This window comes from Bubalus kerabau, chromosome 13, assembly GCF_029407905.1.
Source record: "Bubalus kerabau isolate K-KA32 ecotype Philippines breed swamp buffalo chromosome 13, PCC_UOA_SB_1v2, whole genome shotgun sequence".
Classification (NCBI taxonomy): domain Eukaryota; kingdom Metazoa; phylum Chordata; class Mammalia; order Artiodactyla; family Bovidae; genus Bubalus; species Bubalus kerabau.
In genome coordinates, this window is record NC_073636.1 from 17,637,277 (window position 1) to 17,658,917 (window position 21,641).

The window sequence follows — 21,641 nt, forward strand, 5'->3', positions numbered from 1 at the left end:
ATTCTTCAGCACTCAGCCTTCTTTCTGGTCCAACTCTCATTTCCATATGTGACTACTGGAAAAAACATCTAACATTTAATCAATCAACATCTAACCAAATTCATTTTAGATTAGATTTAGATCATTAAATTAAAATTAACATCTAACCAAATCCATTATTATCAGATTCATACTTGAACTAAAATGGTCATATTTTATAATTAAAAAAAAAAATCTTTCCTCATTGAATTCCTTCCCTAACAGTGGAAACCTTTCCACTGAAATACAGCTACAGAGCTTCTGTGCCCCACCCTCCCAAGGGATTTGAAGTTACTGTCTAAAGAAGCCACGCACAAGCCCCATATGCTCTGCAGATTTAAGATTTACCTTGATAACCACTGAAACTTTTCTTATTCTGCAGCGTAATAGATCTGGGCTTATTTTAATGTAAAATAAGATTTTAAATCATAAACCATCAGGAAAGCCAAAATAAACAATAAATGGTATCATATAACTTGTTCAGTTCAGTCGCTCAGTCGTGTCCGACTCTTTGCGACCCCATGAATCGCAGCACACCAGGCCTCCCTGTCCATTACCAACTCCCGGAGTTCACTCAAACTCATGTCCATCGAGTCAGTGATGCCATCCAGCCATCTTGTCCTCTGTCGTCCCCTTCTCCTCCTCCCCCCAATCCCTCCCAGCATCAGGATCTTTTCCAATGAGTCAACTCTTCGCATGAGGTAGCCAAAGTATTGGAGTTTCAGCTTTAGCATCAGTCCTTCCAATGAACATCCAGGACTGATCTCCTTCAGAATGGACTGGTTGGACCTCCTTGCAGTCCAAGGGACTCTCAAGAGTCTTCTCCAACACCACAGTTCAAAAGCATCAATTCTTTGGTGCTCAGCTTTCTTCACAGTCCAACTCTCACATCCATACATGACCACTGGAAAAACCATAGCCTTGACTAGATGGACCTTTGTTGGCAAAGTAATGTCTCTGCTTTTGAATATGCTGTCTAGGTTGGTCATAACTTTCCTTCCAAGGAGTAAGCATCTTTTAATTTCATGGCTGCAGTCACCATCTGCAGTGATTTTGGAGCCCCAAAAAATAAAGTCAGCCACTGTTTCCACTGTTTTCCCATCTATTTGCCATGAAGTGATGGGACCAGATGCCATGATCTTAGTTTTCTGAATGTTGAACTTTAAGCCAACTTTTTCACTTTGCACTTTCACTTTCATCAAGTGGCTTTTTAGTTCCTCTTCACTTTCTGCCATAAGTGGTGTCATCTGCATATCTGAGGTTATTAATATTTCTCCTGGCAATCTTGATTCCAGCTTGTGCTTCTTTCAGCCCAGCATTTCTCATGGTGTACTCTGCATATAAGTTAAATAAGCAGGGTGACAGTATACAGCCTTTGACGTACTCCTTTTCCTATTTGAAACCAGTCTGTTGTTCCATGTCCAGTTCTAACAGTTGCTTCCTGACCTGCATACAGATTTCTCAAGAGGCAGGTTGGGTGGTCTGGTATTCCCATCTCTTTCAGAATTTTCCACGGTTTACTGTGATCCATCAGTCAAAGGCTTTGGCATAGTCAATAAACCAGAAATAGATGTTTTTCTGGAACTCTCTTGCTTTTTTGATGATTCAGCGGATGTTGGCAATTTGATCTCTGGTTCCTCTGCCTTTTCTAAAACCAGCTTGAACATCAGGAAGTTCACGGTTCACATATTGCTGAAGCCTGGCTTGGAGAATTTGAGCATTACTTTACTAGCATGTGAGATGGGTGCAATTGTGCAGTAGTTTGAGCATTCTTTGGCATTGCATATAACTAACTCTTTGCTACATCGCTTTAGTCATGTCTGATTCTGTGCGACCCCATAGACGGCAGCCTACCAGGCTTCCCGTCCCTGGGATTCTCCAGGCAAGAACACTGGAGTGGGTTGCTGTTTCCTTCTCCAATATAACTCTTTACAAGGGTTAAAAACTTTTAAGAACATAGACTCACATAAGTATGTAGAAAATAACAATGTTTTCTCACTGTTATATAAGTTATGACTGTAGTTACTAAGGAGAGCTGCCCAAAATAGGTGTCAAAGAATTTAAATAGTTTAACATTTGTTGCCTCTTTTAGTATAAACTTACCGAGACAGTGAGGTTGAATGGTAGAGGAAAAAAGTTCCTGATCCACTGTATCTTTCACCATCTTGCTAAGTGTTTGTCAAGAACATTTTTTTTAAGGAAAGATGGCAGGTCCTTAGGTCCTTCATTTTACCATCAGTGTGATGGCTTTTATTACACACAAAATAATTAGGAGTCCCGATCAATTTATAGTTCTCTCAGTTCATTCTCTTTAACTCTCAAGCCTTTTTTCATTGCAGAGATATTGTCATATTTAGTTTTTATTTTTTTTAATGCCATTTTGCCTTGAGATTATTGAGGGTATATAGTCTTGGGAAAATAAATGCCTAAATAAATCAGTTTTGAGATCATTTTTAACTTTATTATATTTAGCTGTTGCTGCTGCTGCTAAGTCACTTCAGTTGTGTCGGACTCTGTGTGACCCCATAGACGGCAGCCCACCAGGCTCCCCCATCCCTGGGATTCTCCAGGCAAGAATACTGGAGTGGGTTGCCATTTCCTTCTCCAATGCATGAAAGTGAAAAGTGAAAGTGAAGTTGCTCAGTCGTGTCCGACTCTTAGCGACCCCATGGACTGCAGCCTACCAGGCTCCTCCGTCCATGGGATTTTCCAGGCAAGAGTACCAGAATGGGGTGCCATCGCCTTCTCCGATTTAGCTGTTAAGTCAGTTAAATATAATATTGTACTATTAAGACAGTTCTAAAAAAGAAGAAGAAAGAAAAGCACTGACTTGTTGTTTGCCCATTGTAGTGGTATAAATAGTCCCAGAAATCAGAAATGGCTTATTTCTAGCTACCAGCATGTCTCACTGAATGTGAAGTTGGGAAGCAATAGCACAATTTGGTATGAGGAGGCAGGATCAGCAGACTGGAGCACAGTAGTGATGTTAACCTATACACATAAAGATGCACATAACCTGTGTGTATAATTTAACCAATTCTTTTAGAGAGAATACCCATATAATCCACCAAGGTCAGGAAACAGAACACTGCCAGTGCCCCATGCATCCACCACATGCCCTTTCCCATTTATAATCTCCTCTTCCCCATGAGAGTTAACCATATCCTCACTTTTATGGTGGTCTCTCCCATACTATTCTTTATACTTTGGCCACCTAAGTATACATCCCTAAACATTCTGATTTAATTTGGCCTATTTTGAACTGTATGTAAATGAAATCATAGTCTGTGCATTCTTTTGAGATTTGTGAGATTCATCCATGTTGAGGCATGGAGCTGGAGTTCATTCATTTTTACTGCTGTCTAGGGTTCCAGGGTATGAATGTTGGTTAATCATGTGTTGGAACTGGCTTGTACAGGCTCAGAGAGCTGACTGTTGAATGTTCAGGAATTTTGCAGGCTGGTTAATACCATGTTGGGAGCCTAAAATCGGCCAGGATGGGAGTATTTCTGTTCAGTTCAGTCACTCAGTCACGTGTGACTTTTTGCGACCCCATGAATTGCAGCACTCCAGGCCTCCCTCTCCATCACCAACTCCCAGAGTTTACTCAAACTCACGTCCATCGAGTCAGTGATGCCATCCAGCACCCTTGTCTTGTTCCTGACTTTAGGGGAAATGCTTTCAATTTTTCACCATTGAGGATAATGTTTTCTGTGGGTTTGTGAGAGTTGGACTGTGAAGAAGGCTGAGGGCTGAAGAATTGATGCTTTTGAACTGTGGTGCTAGAGAAGACTCTTGAGAGTCCCTTGGACTGCAGGGAGATCCAACCAGTCCATTCTGAAGGAGATCAGCCCTGGGATTTCTTTGGAAGGAATGATGCTGAAGCTGAAACTCCAGTACTTTAGCCACCTCATGCGAAGAGTTGACTCATTGGAAAAGACTCTGATGCTGGGAGGGATTGGGGGCAGGAGGAGAAGAGGACGACAGAGGACGAGATGGCTGGATGGCATCACCGACTCGATGGACGTGAGCCTGAGTGAACTCCGGGAGTTGGTGATGGACAGGGAGGCCTGGCGTGCTGCGATTCATGGGGTCGCAAAGAGTCGGACACGACTGAGCAACTGAACTGATGTTCCTTCTATTCCTGCTTTCTGGAGAGTTTTTCTCATAAATGGATGTTGAATTTTGTCAAAGGCTTTCTCTGCATCTATTGAGATAATCATATGGCTTTTATTTTTCAATTTGTTAATGTGGTGTATTACATTGACTGATTTGCGGATATTGAAGAATCCTTGCATCCCTGGGATAAAGCCCACTTGGTCATGGTGTATGATCTTATTAATGTGCTGTTGGATTCTGATTGCTAGAATTTTGTTAAGGATTTTTGCATCTATGTTCATCAGTGATATTGGCCTGTAGTTTTCTTTTTTTGTGGCATCTTTGTCAGGTTTTGGTATCAGGGTGGTGGTGGCCTCATAGAATGAGTTTGGAAGTTGACCTTCCTCTGCAATTTTCTGGAAGAGTTTCAGTAGGATAGGTGTTAGCTCTTCTCTAGATTTTTGGTAGAATTCATCTGTGAAGCCGTCTGGACCTGGGCTTTTGTTTGCTGGAAGATTTCTGATTACAGTTTCAATTTCCATGTTTGTGATGGGTCTGTTAAGATTTTCTATTTCTTCCTGGTTCAGTTTTGGAAAGTTGTATTTCTAAGAATTTGTCCATTTCTTCCACGTTGTCTATTTTATTGGCATATAGTTGCTGATAGTAGTCTCTTATGATCCTTTGTATTTCTGTGTTGTCTGTTGTGATCTCTCCATTTTCATTTCTAATTTTATTGATTTGATTTTTCTCCCTTTGTTTCTTGATGAGTCTGGCTAATGGTTTGTCAATTTTATTTATCCTTTCAAAGAACCAGCTTTTGGCTTTGTTGATTTTTGCTATGGTCTCTTTTGTTTCTTTTGCATTTATTTCTGCCCTAATTTTTAAGATTTCTTTCCTTCTACTAACCTTGGGATTCTTCATTTCTTCCTTTTCTAGTTGCTTTAGGTGTAGAGTTAGGTTATTTATTTGACTTTTTTCTTGTTTCTTGAGATATGCCTGTATTGCTATGAACCTTCCCCTTAGGACTGCTTTTACAGTGTCCCACAGGTTTTGGGTTGTTGTGTTTTCATTTTCATTCGTTTCTATGCATATTTTGATTTCTTTTTTGATTTCTTCTGTGATTTGTTGGTTATTCAGCAGCGTGTTATTCAGCCTCCATATGTTGGCATTTTTAATAGTTTTTCTCCTGTAATTGAGATCTAATCTTACTGCATTGTGGTCAGAAAAGATGCTTGGAATGAGTTCAATTTTTTGAATTTACCAAGGCTAGATTTATGGCCCAGGATGTGATCTATCCTGGAGAAGGTTCTGTGTGTGCTTGAGAAAAAGGTGAAATTCATTGTTTTGGGGTGAAATAACCTATAGATATCAATTAGGTCTAACTGGTCTATTGTATCATTTAAAGTTTGTGTTTCTTTGTTAATATTCTGTTTAGTTGATCTAGCCATAGGTGTGAGTGGGGTATTAAAGTCTCCCACTATTATTGTGTTATTGTTAATTTCCCCTTTCATACTTGTTAGCATCTGTCTTACATATTGTGGTGCACCTATGTTGGGTGCATATATATTTATAATTGTTATCTCTTCTTCTTGGATTGATCCTTTGATCATTACTTAGTGTCCTTCTTTGTCTCTTTTCACAGCCTTTGTTTTAAAGTCTATTTTATCTGATATGAGTATTGCTACTCCTGCTTTCTTTTGGTCTCTATTTGCATAGAATATCTTTTTCCAGCCCTTCATTTTCAGTCTGTATGTGTCCCCTGTTTTGAGGTGGGTCTCTTGTAGACAGCATATGTAGGGGTCTTGTTTTTGTATCCATTCAGCCAGTCTTTGTCTTTTGGTTGGGGCATTCAACCCATTTACATTTAAGGTAATTATTGATAAGTATGATCCCGTTGCCATTTACTTTATTGTTTTGGGTTCAAGTTTATACACCCTTTTTGTGTTTCTAGAGAATGTCCTTTAGCATTTGTTGGAGAGCTGGTTTGATGGTGCTGAATTCACTCAGTTTTTGCTTGTCTGTAAAGCTTTTGATTTCTCTTTCATACTTGAATGAGATCCTTGCTGGGTACAGTAATCTGGGCTGTAGGTTATTTTCTTTCATCACTTTAAGTATGTCTTGCCATTCCCTCCTGGCCTGAAGAGTTTCTGTTGAAAGATCAGCTGTTATCCTTATGGGAATCCCCTTGTATGTTATTTGTTGTTTTTCCCTTGCTGCTTTTAATATTTGTTCTTTGTGTTTGATCTTTGTTAATTTGATTAATATGTGTCTTGGGGTGTTTCGCCTTGGGTTTATCCTGTTTGGGACTCTCTGGGTTTCTTGGACTTGGGTGATTATTTCCTTCCCCATTTTAGGGAAGTTTTCAACTATTATCTCCTCAAGTATTTTCTCATGGTCTTTCTTTTTGTCTTCTTCTTCTGGGACTCTTATGATTCGAATGTTGGAGCTTTTAATATTGTCCTGGAGGTCTCTGAGGTTGTCCTCATTTCTTTTAATTCGTTTTTCTTTTTTCCTCTCTGATTCATTAATTTCTACCATTCTGTCTTCTACTTCACTAATCCTATCTTCTGCCTCCATTATTCTACTATTTGTTGCCTCCAGAGTGTTTTTAATTTCACTTATTGCATTATTCATTATATATTGACTCTTTTTTATTTCTTCTAGGTCCTTGTTAAAACTTTCTTGCATCTTTCAATCCTTGTCTCCAGGCTATTTATCTGTGATTCCATTTTGATTTCAAGGTTTTGGATCATTTTCACTATCGTTATTCAGAATTCTTTATCAGGTAGATTCCCTATCTCTTCCTCTTTTGTTTGGTTTGGTGGGCATTTATCCTGTTCCTTTACCTGCTGGGTATTCCTCTGTCTCTTCATCTTGTTTATATTGCTGAGTTTGGGGTGTCCTTTCTGTATTCTGGCAGTTTGTGGAGTTCTCTTGATTATGGAGTTTCCTCGCTGTGGATGGGGTTGTACAGGTGGCTTATCAAGGTTTCTTGTCTAGGGAAGCTTGTGTCGGTGTTCTGGTGAGTGGAGCTGAATTTCTTCTCTCTGGAGTGCAATGAGGTGGCCAGTAATGAGTTATGAGATGTCAGTGGGTTTAGAGTGACTGGGCAGCCTGTATATTGAAGCTCAGGGCTGTGTTCCTGTGTTGCTAGAGAATTTGTGTGGCTTGTCTTGCTCTGGAACTTGTTTGCCCTTGGGTGGTGCTTGGTTTCAGTGCAGTTATGGAGGCGTTTGATGAGCTCCTATCCATTAATGTTCCCTGGAGTCAGGAGTTTTCTGGTGTTCTCAGGATTTGGACTTAAGCCTCCTGCTTCTGGTTTTCAGTCTTATTTTTACAGTAGTCTCAAGACTTCTCCTTCTATACAGCACCATTGATAAAACATCTAGGTTAAAGATGAAAAGTTTCTCCACAGTGAGGGACACCCAGAGAGGTTCACAGAGTTACATGGAGAAGAGAAGAGGGAGGAGGGAGTTAGAGGTGACCCGAATTAGATGAGGTGGAATCAAAAGAGGAGATAGCAAGCTAGCCAGTGATCACTTCCTTATTTGTGCTCCACAGTCTGGACTGCTCAGAGATATTCACGGAGTTATACAGAGAAGAGAAGAGGGAGGAAGGAGACAGAGGCGGCCAGGAGGATAAAAGGGGGGAATGAAAAAGAGAGAGACAGATCCAGCCAGTAATCAGTTCCCTAAGTGTTCTTCACCATCTGGAACACACAGAGATTCACAGAGTTGGGTAGAGAAGAGAATGGGAAGGGAGGAGACAGAGGTGACCTGGTGGAGAAAAAGGAGAGTCCAAAGAGGGAGAGAGCAGTCAAGCCAGAAATCTCGCTCCCAAGTAAAAATAGGTACTGAAGATTGGGTTCTTAAAGGTACAAAATTGATAACAAATACCAAAAAGCAAAGATTAAAAATCTAGAGTAGGGGTTGGATTTTCAAAAATACAATGTTAAAAAGAAAAAAAAAGTCACAGAAATTATTAAATATATATATATATATGAAGTTTGCTTTAAAAAATAGGGTCTTTTTTTTTTTTTTTCAAAAAGTAATAGCAGGTTATAAAAATGAAAATTAAAGGAGTAATAGAGGACTTAAAGATTTTAAAAAGTTAAAGAAAAAAGAAAAAAGAATGATCATAAAAATAGTAAAAATATATCTAGGACTTTCTCTGGTGTTGTTGTGGGCAGTGTGGGGTCAGTTCATTTTCAGATAGTTCCTTAGTCTGGCTTACATTTCTCAAGATCTATAGGCCCCTTCCTATGTAGTCCATACTAACTACAGGGTTTTAATCTATTGCACCTGTTACTGCCAAGGCAGTTCCCTCTGTTTTAGCTTCTTCTGTTTGCTGGTCTCTTCAGTGTCTGATTTCTGCCCTGACACAAGGAGGGCGGTGGTGGACACTTTTTTAGGCTCACTTGTTCAGTCGCGCTGTGGGGAGGGAGGGGCGTGGCAAACAAATAACACTGGCATGTGCTCGCAGTGTCGCAGCCACACTGGGCCTGCCCCTGCTCACGGCGCGTCTGCCCTCCCTGCCCACACTGCTCAGGCTCTAGGTTGCTCTGCCAGGAACCGTCCGAGGCCAGCCCTGGGCTGCATGTACCTCCCAGGTCTAAGCCTCTCAGGTTCAGGCACTCAGGTAGTCCTCAGAGGCGTAGACTCAGTTGGGCCTGCGTTTTGTGCCCTTCCCAGGTCCGAGCAGCTCAGGTGATGAGGTGTTTGGCAAGCACGGTCACTGCGACTTATTGCCTCTCCCATACCTGCCGCTTGGTTTTCTGGGTGTACAACTGGCGCACCTTCTCAGGCAGATGTTGACTGTCCAGAACCCCAAGAAGTCTTAGTTAGCAAAGAAGCCTGCTTGCAGTTTGGTAGATAATGTCTCTCTGGGGCTGCGATTGCTCCCTTCTGGCTCTGGCTGCCTGTCACAGGACAGGGATAGTCTGCAGCCCGCTAGTTCTGTTCAGTCCTTTGTTCTGTGCTCGGTCCTGGCGATGTCTTAGGTTAGGGTTTTTCGCGTGGTAGCTATCCCACAGTCTGGTTTGCTAGCCCAAGTTAGTTCGCTCAGATTGCCCTTGGGGCATTCAGGCCTGATCCTTACTCTAAGTAATGCAGCCCGCGCCCCCCTGCCCAGCCCCTCTTGCTAGTGGCAGGTGCAGGCATCTGTGCTGCTTCTCCACTGGGGGAGTTACCGTTGGGCTCGTAATCTGTGGGTTTTAATTATTTATTTATCTTTCCTCCCTGTTACGTTGCTCTCTGTGCTTCCAAGGCTCGGCACAGACTCGGCAGTGAGCATGTTTCCTGGTGTTTGGAAACTTCTCTCTTTTTAAGACTCCCTTCCCAGGACAGAGCTCCGTCCCTACCTCTTTTGTCTCTTTTTTTGGTCTTTTATATTTTTTCCTGCTGCTGCTGCTAAGTCGCTTCAGTCGTGTCTGACTCTGTGCGACCCCAGAGACGACAGCCCAACAGGCTCCCCCATCCCTGGGATTCTCCAGGCAAGAACACTGGAGTGGGTTGCCATTTCCTTCTCCAATAGTTTTTCCTACCTCCTTTCAAAGACAATGGGCTGCTTTTCTGGGTGCCTGATGTCCTCTGCCAGCATTCAGAAGTTGTTTTGTGGAATTTTACTCAGTGTTTAAATGTTCTTTTGATGAATTTGTGGGGGAGAAAGTGGTCTCCCCGTCCTATTCCTCTGCCATCCTAGGACCACCCTCCAGTAAACATCTTTTAATTTCATGGTTGCAGTCACCATCTGCAGTGATTTTGGAGCCCCCCAAAATAAAGTCAGCCACTGTTTCCACAGTTTCCCCATTTATTTGCCAGGAAGTGATGGGACCAGATGCCATGATCTTAGTTTTCTGAATGTTGAGCTTTAAGGCAACTTTTTCACTCTCCTCTTTCACTTTCATCAAGAGGCTCTTTAGTTCTTCTTTATTTTCTGCCATAAGGGTGGTGTCATCAGCATATCTGAAGTTATTGATCCCGGCAATCTTGATTCCAGCTTGTGCTTCCTCCAGCCCAGCATTTCTCATAATTTACTCTGCTGCTGCTGCTAAGTCGCTTCAGTCGTGTCTGACTCTGTGCGACCCCATAGACGGCAGCCCACGAGGCTCCCCTGTCCCTGGGGTTCTCCAGGCAAGAGCACTGGAGTGGGGTGCCATTGAACTCTGCATATAAGTTAAATAATGTTACTGAGTCCAAACTCTCTCTGGCCGCGTGACAGGCCAGTGAATCAGAGATGAGATATGGAGGCAAGGAATACGACTTTATTTGGATAGCTGGCTGGGAATTCTTAGAAAAATGGGTGTCCATTCACAGATCTTCCACAGAATTTTCCAGTTCTTGGAATTTCACAATAGGAGGGCATATATAATTTCATTTCCACTGAAAAATGTCTCTAGATGATCTAGAGCTATTCAAATTATAGATATGCTCCTGAGTAGAATGGGCTTCCCAGGTGGCACTAGTGAAAAAGAACACCCCTGCCAGTGCAGGAGACATAAGAGACTCTGGTTTGATTTTATCTTCCTGGTTTAGGAAGATCCCCTGGAGGAGGACATGGCTACCCACTCTGGTATTCTTGCCTGGAGAGTCCCATGGACAGAGGAGCCTGGTGGGTTACAGTCCGTGGGGTCAGAAAGAGTTGGACAGGACTGAAGCAACTTAGTACACATGCACCTGAGTAGAATAAAGCCACATTATTTTTAAACTTTGTGAAGGGTGAGACTTTAAGAGAATCATTTCGTGACATGATAGTCATATGCAAGGGGAATGACCATCTATGAGGAGTGATGGGCATATTGAGAAGAGGGGAACATCCACAGACTACCCTCTCTCCACTGGACACCCGGGATCCCAATTCATAGCTTTTGTCTCCTTTACATTTTGGATGTTTCCATTTGTTCCTTCTGTGCCAGCTCCATGTTCCATTGGACTGGTGTGACCACTAAAAGTTGTCTCAATTTCGGCTTCAGTGACTTTGTTCTTATTTATCTTTCTGTCATTCTGAAAACAGTGTATCTGCCCTGTTATAGTCACTTCACGCCCAAGAGCCTGGGCTCAGCTCATCTCTTGTGGCTCTTTTTCCAGTTACAGTCTCTTCCAGAAAGAACTTTGGGATCTTTTTTTTTGCATAATAAAGACTCTCATATCTACTATGAGGGGGCTTCTCTGGTGCTCAGTGATAAAGAATCTACCTGCCAATGCTTTAGACATTGATTCAATTCCTGATCTGGGAAGATCCTACATGCTGCAGAGCAACTCAGCCTGTGCACCATAATTATTGAGCCTGTGCTCTAGAGCCTGGGAGCCGTAACTACTGAGCCCACGAGCTGCAACTCCTGAAGCCCACACGCCCCAGGGCCTGTGCTCCACAAGAGAAGCTGCTGCCATGAGAAGCCCACGCCCTACGACTCGAGAATAGTCGCTCGAATGAGCAAGAATAGCTGCTCTCTGCAAGCCTGCTCTCTGCAAGCCTGTGCAGCAACAAAGACCCAGCACAGCCAAAAATAGAATTATTTTTTAAAAATATCTGTGAGTAGCCTTCAGTGCTACTCAAAATGCAGTCTGTGGTGAGAGAAAAATACAGAAAGTGAGTGTAAGCATCCAGAAAGTCTTTAGCAAGTTGACATCAATCCTCTTGCTGTGGCTAAAATGGGCCCTGGAATTACTGAAGTGTGTGAGGTGATGACCTGTGTGTGCAGGTTCCTAGTGCATCACAGCTGTAACATGAGGAAAGTAGGCTGACCTACGTCTTGATTTGCCCCAGCTGATCACCATTGTCCCTTTTTCACTCTCAGAAGTGTCCCAGTTTGGACCCTATATAAATGGTCTATTTGATTGCTATCCTCACTGCACGGCCTATATGTTCACCCTCAGCTCATCACCCCAAACCTCCCCATAATAAGCAGCTCCAGTGATTTCAAAGGACGCCAGAGAAACTTCCCGTCTAGTTCAAGTATGTTTCTACTTCAGGGATCTGACCCTAGGACTTATTTTCTTTCATTTCTCTTGGTGCCTTGTGAGGTATATTCCAGTCATTACAGAGAAAGCCCCACAGTGGGAGGGGAGAGTCTTGCTCATTGAGCAGTTTTCTGCACTGAGACATTACAGGAGTCAGGGGCCACAGGATACAAGGAGATGGACACAGGGAGTGCTTTTTATCTCACTGTAAGTTGACTGATGTTCTCTGTAAATGATGAATGGGTTTGTCCCGACCTATAGCTACTGCCTAAGTGGTCCCCCATGGGGAAGATGCTGAAAGTCAACTTGTCTGCAAATACAAACCCTCAACCTATTACTGCATCCGAAATTCTTATTTTCAGAGCTACTCTTTCTGTTAAACTTAGGAACAAATCTCTGTTAAAATGAAAATACTAGAGATTTTTCCTGATCTCTCAGAAGTTCAGCTGAAGTCCAAAGCTAAAACAAAGAAAGCCTCCAATTCTTGAGGCTTTGATACAAAACACGCCTCCACATTCTTCACCTCTGTCTCATCACCATCAAAAAAGAAATGAAGAAACGTCCTTGGTGGTCCAGTGGTTAAGAATCCACCTTCCAGTTCAGGGGGTGAAGGTTTGATCTCTGGTGGAAGAACCAAGAATCCACATTCCATGTGGCCAGAAAGAAAAAGGAAATGAAGAGGAAGAAGTGGAAGTTCTGGTTAACTTGGGAGGAAATGGCATGCTCACGGGGGCAGACTGTCTGTAGGGGTGAATTGGGTGCCCTCCTTTGGCAGAGGCCAAGATTGGAGAGCCAGCAAGGAAGGAAAACCAGAATTTCTACTTTCCAGTCGAGCTCATCTTCCAGGAGAGGACATGTCCTAGGTTACTGAGCAGAAGAGTGGCTGGTCCCAGTTTGTGGTACCTAACTATGAACGCGGTCTTTAGCATGAAGGGTACCTAGCACAGCTTTTTGTTTTTTTCCTCCTATATTTGGCCTTTAACTGAAATTCTGGGGCAGTCTCTATCAACATTTCTTTTTTTATATATTTTAGATAAGAAGTGATTTATTAGAATAGGACTCTTGTGAGGTTTACAAGCAGGCAGGCAGGAAATGCCGTGCCCTGAGAACTTACTGGGCTACAGCTTTACAATCAAAGGAAAAGTGGGAAGGAGGAGGAGAACGTCTTTGTTTTTCTTGAGTAGACTTCATGCTTCCATCATCAACTTCTCATCCAGGTTGAGCAGGGGCGTTTTCTTGTCCCTTCATGGTCAAACTAGATCCACAAATGATTGTTTTTCCTGTGTGCAGAGAGCATGTCCTAGAGATCATTAACTTTCCGAGCTCACTGGACAGGAGGTAGGTCTCATGCCGCCATTATTTTATTGTTTAGGGGCCTGTCTTGTGGTTCCGTTGCATCTCTGTTGCTTGGTTTTGTGGTTAAGCAAACCTGCTTTCCTGAATAATCATTAATTTATAGGGCTCTCCCAAATTTTTTTTATGCTTACAATCCCCAAGTGGGATTAACTATGTAATTGCTTGCATGTCTCTTCATTTTGCTGTTCAGTCACTAAGACATGTCTGACAAATAGCCTGTAGCCCACCAGGCTCCCCTGCCCGTGGGATTTCCCAGGCAAGAACACTGGAATGGGTTGCCATTTTCTATCAACATTTCTTGACCCTGATCCTTTCCCCTCAAGTTGCCCTGGTTCCAGTAACTAAACTTTTCCCTCTTGAGCAGGGCTGAAATGAGCTGTGAGGCCATCCAGAGGCTTGGTGCAAACACTGCCCTGGTCCCAAAAAGCCAAGTACAAGGTGGGTACAGGGCTTTTCTCAGGGAAGACGGCTGGGTCAGCAAGCCGAGCACACGGCAGGATAGCTGAATGCCTGCTGGGCTTTGGGGAGTAGGGATATTTCACGGCCATGTTGGAGCCGAGAACATGGAAGAGAACATGGAAAAGATCCTGGAGCCCTTGATGTGTGCTGAATTTGGCCAGAGCTCCATGCTGCTGGCAGGTCCAGCTGGAAATTTGTTTACCCAGGGGACAGAGCATCAGATAAGCTTTGTGGTGGAAGAGTGCCATGATTCTCACTCTAAATCTTGCAATTAGAGGGAGACAGACAGATGATCCTATGAAACCTGAGGATGGTGAAGTTCTGGTGAATCTGAGGCAGAAATTTGCATCTGGGGTGAAAACTTTCATTTATAGAGAAGGGATTCCTAGAGAGAGCAGTTTGTGGGCAGAGTTTTAGAGAAATCAGGGTTGACTCAGAATTAAGATAGAGACCTAGGACTTTGGGATTCCTTGTGCTTTTTTTTTCCTGATTTTTTTCTTTTGAATTTTATTTAAATGATCTATATTTGGTAAAAAGGAGACTTACAAATATGCAATTGCTCTCTTTCTTTGCAATACAGGTTCCTCTAGGAGATGAGGATGACTAGGAGATGGGGATGACCTGTACGTTTGGGAATATATTACTCAGGGTTCCCCAGAGACAAAACCAATAGGAAGACAGATGGATGGATGGAGAAAGAGAGAGTGCTCACTATTTAGATACACATATATTTAATTAAAAAAATTTTTTTTATTTTATTGGAATATAGTTGATTTTAGAGAAGGAAATGGCAACCCACTCCAGTATTCTTGCCTGGAGAATCCCAGGGACAGAAGAGCCTGGTAGGCTTCCATCTACGGGGTCGCACAGAGTTGGACACGACTGAAACGACTTAGCAGCAGCAGCAGCATGGTTGATTTACAATGTTGTATTTGTTTCAGGTACACAACAAAGTGATTCAGCTATTCAGTGTGTGTACACACACACACACATACACACACACACACACTCACTCATTTTTTCCAGATTCTTTTCTCATATAGGTTATTCCAAAATACTGAGTATAGTTCCCTATGCTATACCGTAGGTCCTTGTTGGTTGTCTATAGTAGTGTGTATATATTAATCCCAAGCTCTTGATTTATCCTGCCTCTCCACATTTCCCCTTTGGTAACCATAAGTTTGTTTTCCATATTTGTAAATCTGTTTTTGTCTTGCAAATAAGTTCATTTGTATCATTTTAAAATTAGATTCTACGTATGAGTGATATCACATGATACTTGTCTTTGTCTTACTTCAGTTACTATGATAATCTCTAGGTCCATCCATGTTGCTACAAATGGCATTATTTCATTCTTTTTATGGCTGCGTAGTATTCCATTGTATATATATGTACCACATCTTCTTTATCCATTCCTCTGTTGATGGACATTTAGTTGCTTCTATGTCTGGGCTATGGTGTATAGTGACAACATGTGCTGATAAACCAGCTCTCTGTAAGAAAAAAAAAGAAGCCATAATTTGTATCCTTTGCTGATTTCTGCTGTGACTAATTTATTTTCTGTTTTACAAAAATTAAATTTATTTTTAACTTATTTATTTTAATTGGTGGATGATCACTTTACAATATTGTGATGGTTTTTGCCATACACCAACATGAATTGTCCACAGGTATACATGTGTCCCCCTGATCCTGAAACCCCCTCCTACCTCCCTCCCCACCTGTCTCTCTAGGTTGTCCCAGAGCACCAACTCTGGGTGCTCTGCTTCATGCACTGAACTGCACTGTGTGACCAATTTTTTAAATGTTTGTTTATCGTGGTAAAAGTCACATAACACAAAACTTGCTATCTTAGCCATGTTTAACTGTACAGCTAAGTATATTCACATTGTTCTGTGACTCACTGTCATCCACCTCCCGAATTTTTCACTATGTCCCTATTAAATACTAACTCCCCACCTACCCCTCAGCTTGGGATCTACCAGTATACTTTCTGACTCTGGCAATTTTTGACCATTCTAGCTACCTCATAGAAGTGGAATCAAACATTTTTTGTCTGTACCTAATGTATATTGGAATGCATTTTTAGGGTTAACTTATGTCCTGCTGTCAGATTTGTTGTTGTTGTTCAGTCGCTCAGCTGTGTCCAACTCTGTGATCCCATGAACTGCTGCACACCAGGCTTCCCTGTCCTTCACCATCTCCCAGAGCTTGCTTAAACTCACGTCCATCAAGTCAGTGATGCCATCCAACCATTTCTCCTCTGTTGTCTCCTTCTCGTCCTGCCTTCAGTCTCTCCCAGCATCAAGGTCTTTTCCAATGAATTGGCTCATCACGTCAGGTGGCCAAAGTAGTGGAGTTTCAGCTTCAGCATCATTCCCTCCAAAGAAATCCCAGGGCTGATCTCCTTCAGAATGGACTGGTTGGATCTCCTTGCAGTCCAAGGGACTCTCAAGAGTCTTCTCCAACACCACAGTTCAAAAGCATCAATTCTTCAGTGCTCAGCCTTCTTTATGGTTCAACTTTCACATCCACATATGACTACTGGAGAAACCATAGCTTTAACTGCACAGAGCTTTGTCAGCAAAGTAATGTCTCTGTTTTTTAATATGCTGTCTAAGCTGGTCATAGGTTTTCTTCCAAGGAGTAAGCATCTTAATTTCATGGCTGCAGTCACCATCTGCAGTGATTTTGGAGCCCCCAAAAATAAAGTCTGTCACTGTTTCCATTGTTTCCCTATCTATTTGCCATGAAGTGATGGGATTGGACGCCATGATCTTCATTTTCTGAATGTTGAGTTTTAAGCCAGCTTTTTCCCTCTCCTCTTTTTTCATCAAGAGGCTCTTTAGTTCCTCTTCGGTTTCTGCCATAAGGGTGGTGTCATCTGTGTATCTGAGGTTATTGATATTTCTCCCAGAAATCTGGATTCCAGCTTGTGCTTCTTTCATCCAGCCTGGCATTTCACATGAATGTACTCTGCATATAAGTTAAATAAGCAGGGTAACAATATACAGCCTTGATGTACTCCTTTCCCAAATTGGAACCAGTCCGTTGTTCCTTGTGTGGCTCTAACTGTTGCTTCTTGACCTGCATACAGATTTCTCAGGAGGCAGGTTAGGTGGTCTGGTATTCCCATCTCTTTAAGAATTTTCCACTGTTTGTTGTGATTCACACAGTCAAAAGCTTTAGCATAGTCAATGAAGCAGAAGTGGATGTTTTTCTGGAATTCTCTTGCTTTTCCTGTGATCCAGTGGATGCTGGCAATTTATCTCTGATTCCTCTGCCTTTTCTAAATCCACTTTGAATATTTGGAAGTTCTTGGTTTATATACTGTTGAAGCTTTTCTTGGAGAATTTTGAGCATTACTTTGCTAGCATGTGAAAATATGAAATGAGTGCAGTTATGTGGTAGTTTGAACATTCTTTGGCATTGCCCTTCTTTGGGATTGGAATGAAAACTGACCTTTTCCAATCCTGTGGCCACTGCTGAGTTTTCCAAATTTGCTGACATATTGAGTGCAACACTTTAACTGCTTCATCTTTAAGTATTTGAAATAGCTCAGCTAGAATTCCATCACCTCCACTAGCTTTGTTCATAGTGATGCTTGCTAAGGCCCGCTTGACTTCGTACTCCAGATGTCTGGCTGTAGGCTAGTGATCACATGATCGTGATTATCCAAGTCATTAAGATACTTTTTGTATAATTTTTCTGTGTCTTCTTGCCACCTCTTCTTAATATCTTCTGCTTCTGTTAGGTCCATACCATTTCTGTCCTTTATTTTGTCCATCTTTGCATGAAATGTCCCCTTGGTATCACTAATTTTCTTGAAGTGATCTCTAGTCTTTCCCATTCTATTGTTCTCTATTTCTGTGCATTGATCACTTAGGAAGGCTTTCTTATCTCTCCTTGCTATTCTTTGGGACTCTGCATCCAGATGGATATATCTTTCCTTTTCTCCTTTGACTTTCACTTTTTTTCTTTTCTCAGCTATTTGTAAGGCCTCCCCAGACATCCATTTTGCCTTTTTTGCATCTCTTTTTCTTGGAGATGGTTTTGATCACTGCCTCCTGTGGAATGTTACAAACCTCCATCCATAGTTCTTCAGGCACTCTATCAGATCTAATCCCTTGAATCTATTTGTCACTTCTACGTATAATCTTAAGGGATTTGATTTAGGCCATCCTGAATGGCCTAGTGGTTTTCCCTACTTTCTTCAATTTGTCTGAATTTGGCAATAAGGAGTTCATGATGTGAGCCACACTCAGCTCCTGGTCTTGTTTGTACCTTCTTTTTTCCCCATGTACTATACACTAGGCCCTGGCCAGCTATTCACTTTATACACGCCAGTGTATATATGTAAGTCTCAGTCTCTCAATTTATCCTCCCCACCCCTTTCTGCCCTTGGCTTCCACACATTTGTTCTTCACATCTGTCTATTTCTGCTTTGCAAATAGGTTTGTCTGTACTGTTTTTCTAGATTCCACATACATGCATTAATAGACAGTATTTGGTTTTCTCCTTCTGACTGACTTCACTCTGTGTGACAGTCTCTAGGTCTGTCCACATCTCTGCAAATGGCAAAATTTTGTTCCTTTTAATGGATGAGTAATATTCCAATGTATATATGTACCACATTTTCTTTATTCTTCTATTGATGGACATTTAGGTTGCTTCCATATCCTGGCCATTGTAAACAGTGCTGCAACGAATATTGGGATACATGTGTCTTTTAGAATTATGGTTTTCTCTGGATATATATGCCAAGGAGTGAGATTCTGGGTCATATAGTAACTCTGTTTTTAATTTTTTAAGGAACCTCCATACTGTTCTCCATAGTGGCTGCACAAGTTTACATCCCCACCAACAATGTAAGAAGGTTCCCTTTTCTCCTGCATTTATTGTGTGTAGGTTTTTTGATAATGGCCATTCTGACTGGTAGGAAGGTCATACCTCATTGTAGTTCTGATTTGCATCTCTATAATAATTAGTGATGTTGAGCATCTTTTCACGTGCCTGTTGGCCATCTGTATGTTGTCTTTGAAAAGATATCTATTTAGGTCTTCTATCCACTCTTTGATTGGGTTGTTTGTTTTGATATTGAGCTGCATGAGTTGTTTGTTTTGGAGTTTAATCTCTTGTCAGTTCCTTCATTTGCAAATGTTTTCTCCCATTCTAAGGGTTGTCTTTTCACCTGGTTTCTGCTTTCTTTTTCTGTGCAAAAGCTTTTACATTTAGTTAGGTCCCATTTGTTTATTTTTGTTTTTATTTTGAGTACTCTAGGAGGCGCATCGTAAAAGATCTTGCTGTGATTTATGTCAAAAAGTGTTCTGCCAATGTTTTCTTCTAAGAGTTTTATAGTGTCCGGTCTTACATTTAGGTCTTTAATCCATTTTGAGTTTATTTTTGTGTGTGGTGTTAGGGAGTGTTCTAATTTCATTCTTTTACATGTAACTGTCCAGTTTTTCCAGCACCATGTATTGAAGAGACTATCTTTTCTCCTTTGTATTAATATATTCTTGCTTCCCTGGTGGCTCAGATGGGAAAAAATCTGCCTGCAATATAGGGGACCCTGGTTTGATCCCTGGGTCAGGAAGATCCCCTGGAGAAGGAAATGGCAACCCACTCCAGTATTATTGCCTGGAGAATCTCATGGGCAGTGGAGCCTGGTGGGCTATAGTCTATGGGGTCGCAGAGTCAGACACAGCTGAGTGACTAACACACTGTGTGTCTCCTTTGTGCTATAACCGATTTTAAGCTGCCACCAAGTCACTAAGTTAGGAAGAGAAGCATGCAGTCGTCTCTAACACATCTGTGTCATCTAGCGCCAACACGCTGGGGGTTGGGAACCAGTATTTGAGACCACACAGGTGCCAGCTAGCATCCTCACTACTGCCCTTGAGTGGAGTGGAAGGACTCATTCTGGGGGTGTAGATTTTCCTGGCAAGTGCTTTGGAAAGTTTTCTAAAATCAAGTTGCCCTCCTTGGTTCTAATAGTAGCATCTTCCCTGGTTATCTATGGCAGCAACGCCCAGCCTTTTTGACACCAGGATCAGTTTTTCCAGGAATCAGGGTGGGGAGATGGTTTCAGGATGATTCAAGCTTGTTACATTTACTGTGCATATTATTATTATTATGTCAGTTCCACCTCAGATCATCAGGCATTAGATCCTGGAGGTTAGGGATCCTTGATCTATGGGATTTGGGGGGTTCAGTCCCACCTCTCATGTGTGTTCAATTGTGCATTCGTGTCCAACTCTTTGTGACTTGACGGACATAGCCTGCCAAGCTCCTCTTGGCATGGAATTTTCCTGCCAAGAAAATTTCTTGCATGGAAAATTCCATTCCATGGAATTTTCCTGGCAAGAATACTGAACTGGGTTGCCATTTCCTCCTCCAGGGGATCTTCCCAACTTGGGGATTGAACCTGCGTCTCTTGCATCTCCTGCATTGCAGGCAGATTCTTTACTGCTGAGCCACCAAGGAAGTCCCACCTCTCATGTGAACATTTATCAAATCAAACGCTCCTTGAGCTGAAGACCTTATGGGTCCTCTTCCCAACCCATTCATTTCAAGATGAGGCAGCTAAGGCTCAAAACAGTGAGGGGATTTTGTGACAACAGTCCATGATGTCAGAGATCTGACTCCTGGCTCTTTACCCAGGCATGTGTGTGGGTGTGAGAGAGAGAGAATGAATGAATGTGTTTATAATTGTAGCTTGCTGCTCCTCAAGGATGGACACAGGGGCCCTGCCTCCTAGTGACCCAGAGGGAGAGCTCAGAATGGATTGTTCTGGGTGGGGTAGGGATGGGCATCCGCCCACCAAGGTAGAATGCACTGTCCTCCCCCCTGACTTCTGCTGGGAGAAGAGAAAGAAGGAGCAGCCTGAGAGGAAGGGAAGTCAGGTTCTGGCCAGAAAACTGCAGCGTTGGCCTCAGATGGAACAAACACTGACAGAACTCCTCTCTGGAGGTCAGAGTGTGAATTACCCAGGTCAAAGGAAAGCTCTGCCTGACACCAGGCTGTGTAAAAGGCAGAATTGCATGTCACTTTGTAAAACTGTAGGGATTTTCATTAGTTCATTTTTGATGGAAGGTGGAGGTGGTGGCAGGGTTGGCTGTAACAGTGGTGACTAAAGGGTGAGTGTTTGGAAAGGAAGATGCCCATTTCCCCTGAAAAACAGAGGGTGCCTCGGCCTAATGTCACTGCGGGGGCAACACCTAGAGAAAGCATCCCTGGTAGCTGGTTTTGAGCAAAAGTACAAAAGAGCTGAAGGCTGAGACGTGATAAATGGCTGTTGTTGAGAACTGTAGAGATGCAGATGATTTATTTTTTTTCCTCTGCATACTGATGGGATGCTGAGAAAGGTTGTAGTGGGTTTTGAATGATTAGGATTATCAAAGATGGAAACGAAATTGTCGGAATCAGTAGTCTCCCCATTGCCATCCAACTCACTTTTTTTTCTCCTGTTCTTTTTATAAAACACCGACCACATTCTTGCCCTTTAGGGAGGTCCTTCTCCTGAAAAGCTGCCATTTCCCACCCCTGGTACTCAGCTCAGCAGAGCCCTGACTAGCTCCTAAGGATGGAGCTCATAATTGTGGATATTCCCGAGAACCTGTGGGAGGAGCTAGGGACCCTCTGTGGGTTGTGTGGGCCCACATGTAACTTCTCCAATGGACTATGGTGGACTGACACTGGCTTTGTCATGGAAATGTCTTGCTTTACAGTCTCAAGTAGAGAACAGAGCTATAG

General features: G+C 42.4%; 1 protein-coding gene across 31 annotated transcripts in view; it reads left to right on the forward strand.

The window, feature by feature from the left end:
• Nucleotides 1-21,641, forward strand: part of LOC129625372 (uncharacterized) — a 92,441-nt gene that overhangs the window by 13,620 nt on the left and 57,180 nt on the right. The window contains exons 4-5 of one of the 31 annotated variants that reach the window (XR_008701396.1): nt 13,795-13,868; nt 14,470-15,573. The exons of 25 other annotated variants lie outside the window; for them this stretch is intronic. The gene's annotated coding sequence lies outside the window, so the exon portion shown is untranslated. 5 more of the 31 variants (XR_008701399.1, XR_008701406.1, XR_008701407.1 and 2 more) reach the window with 5 other exon arrangements.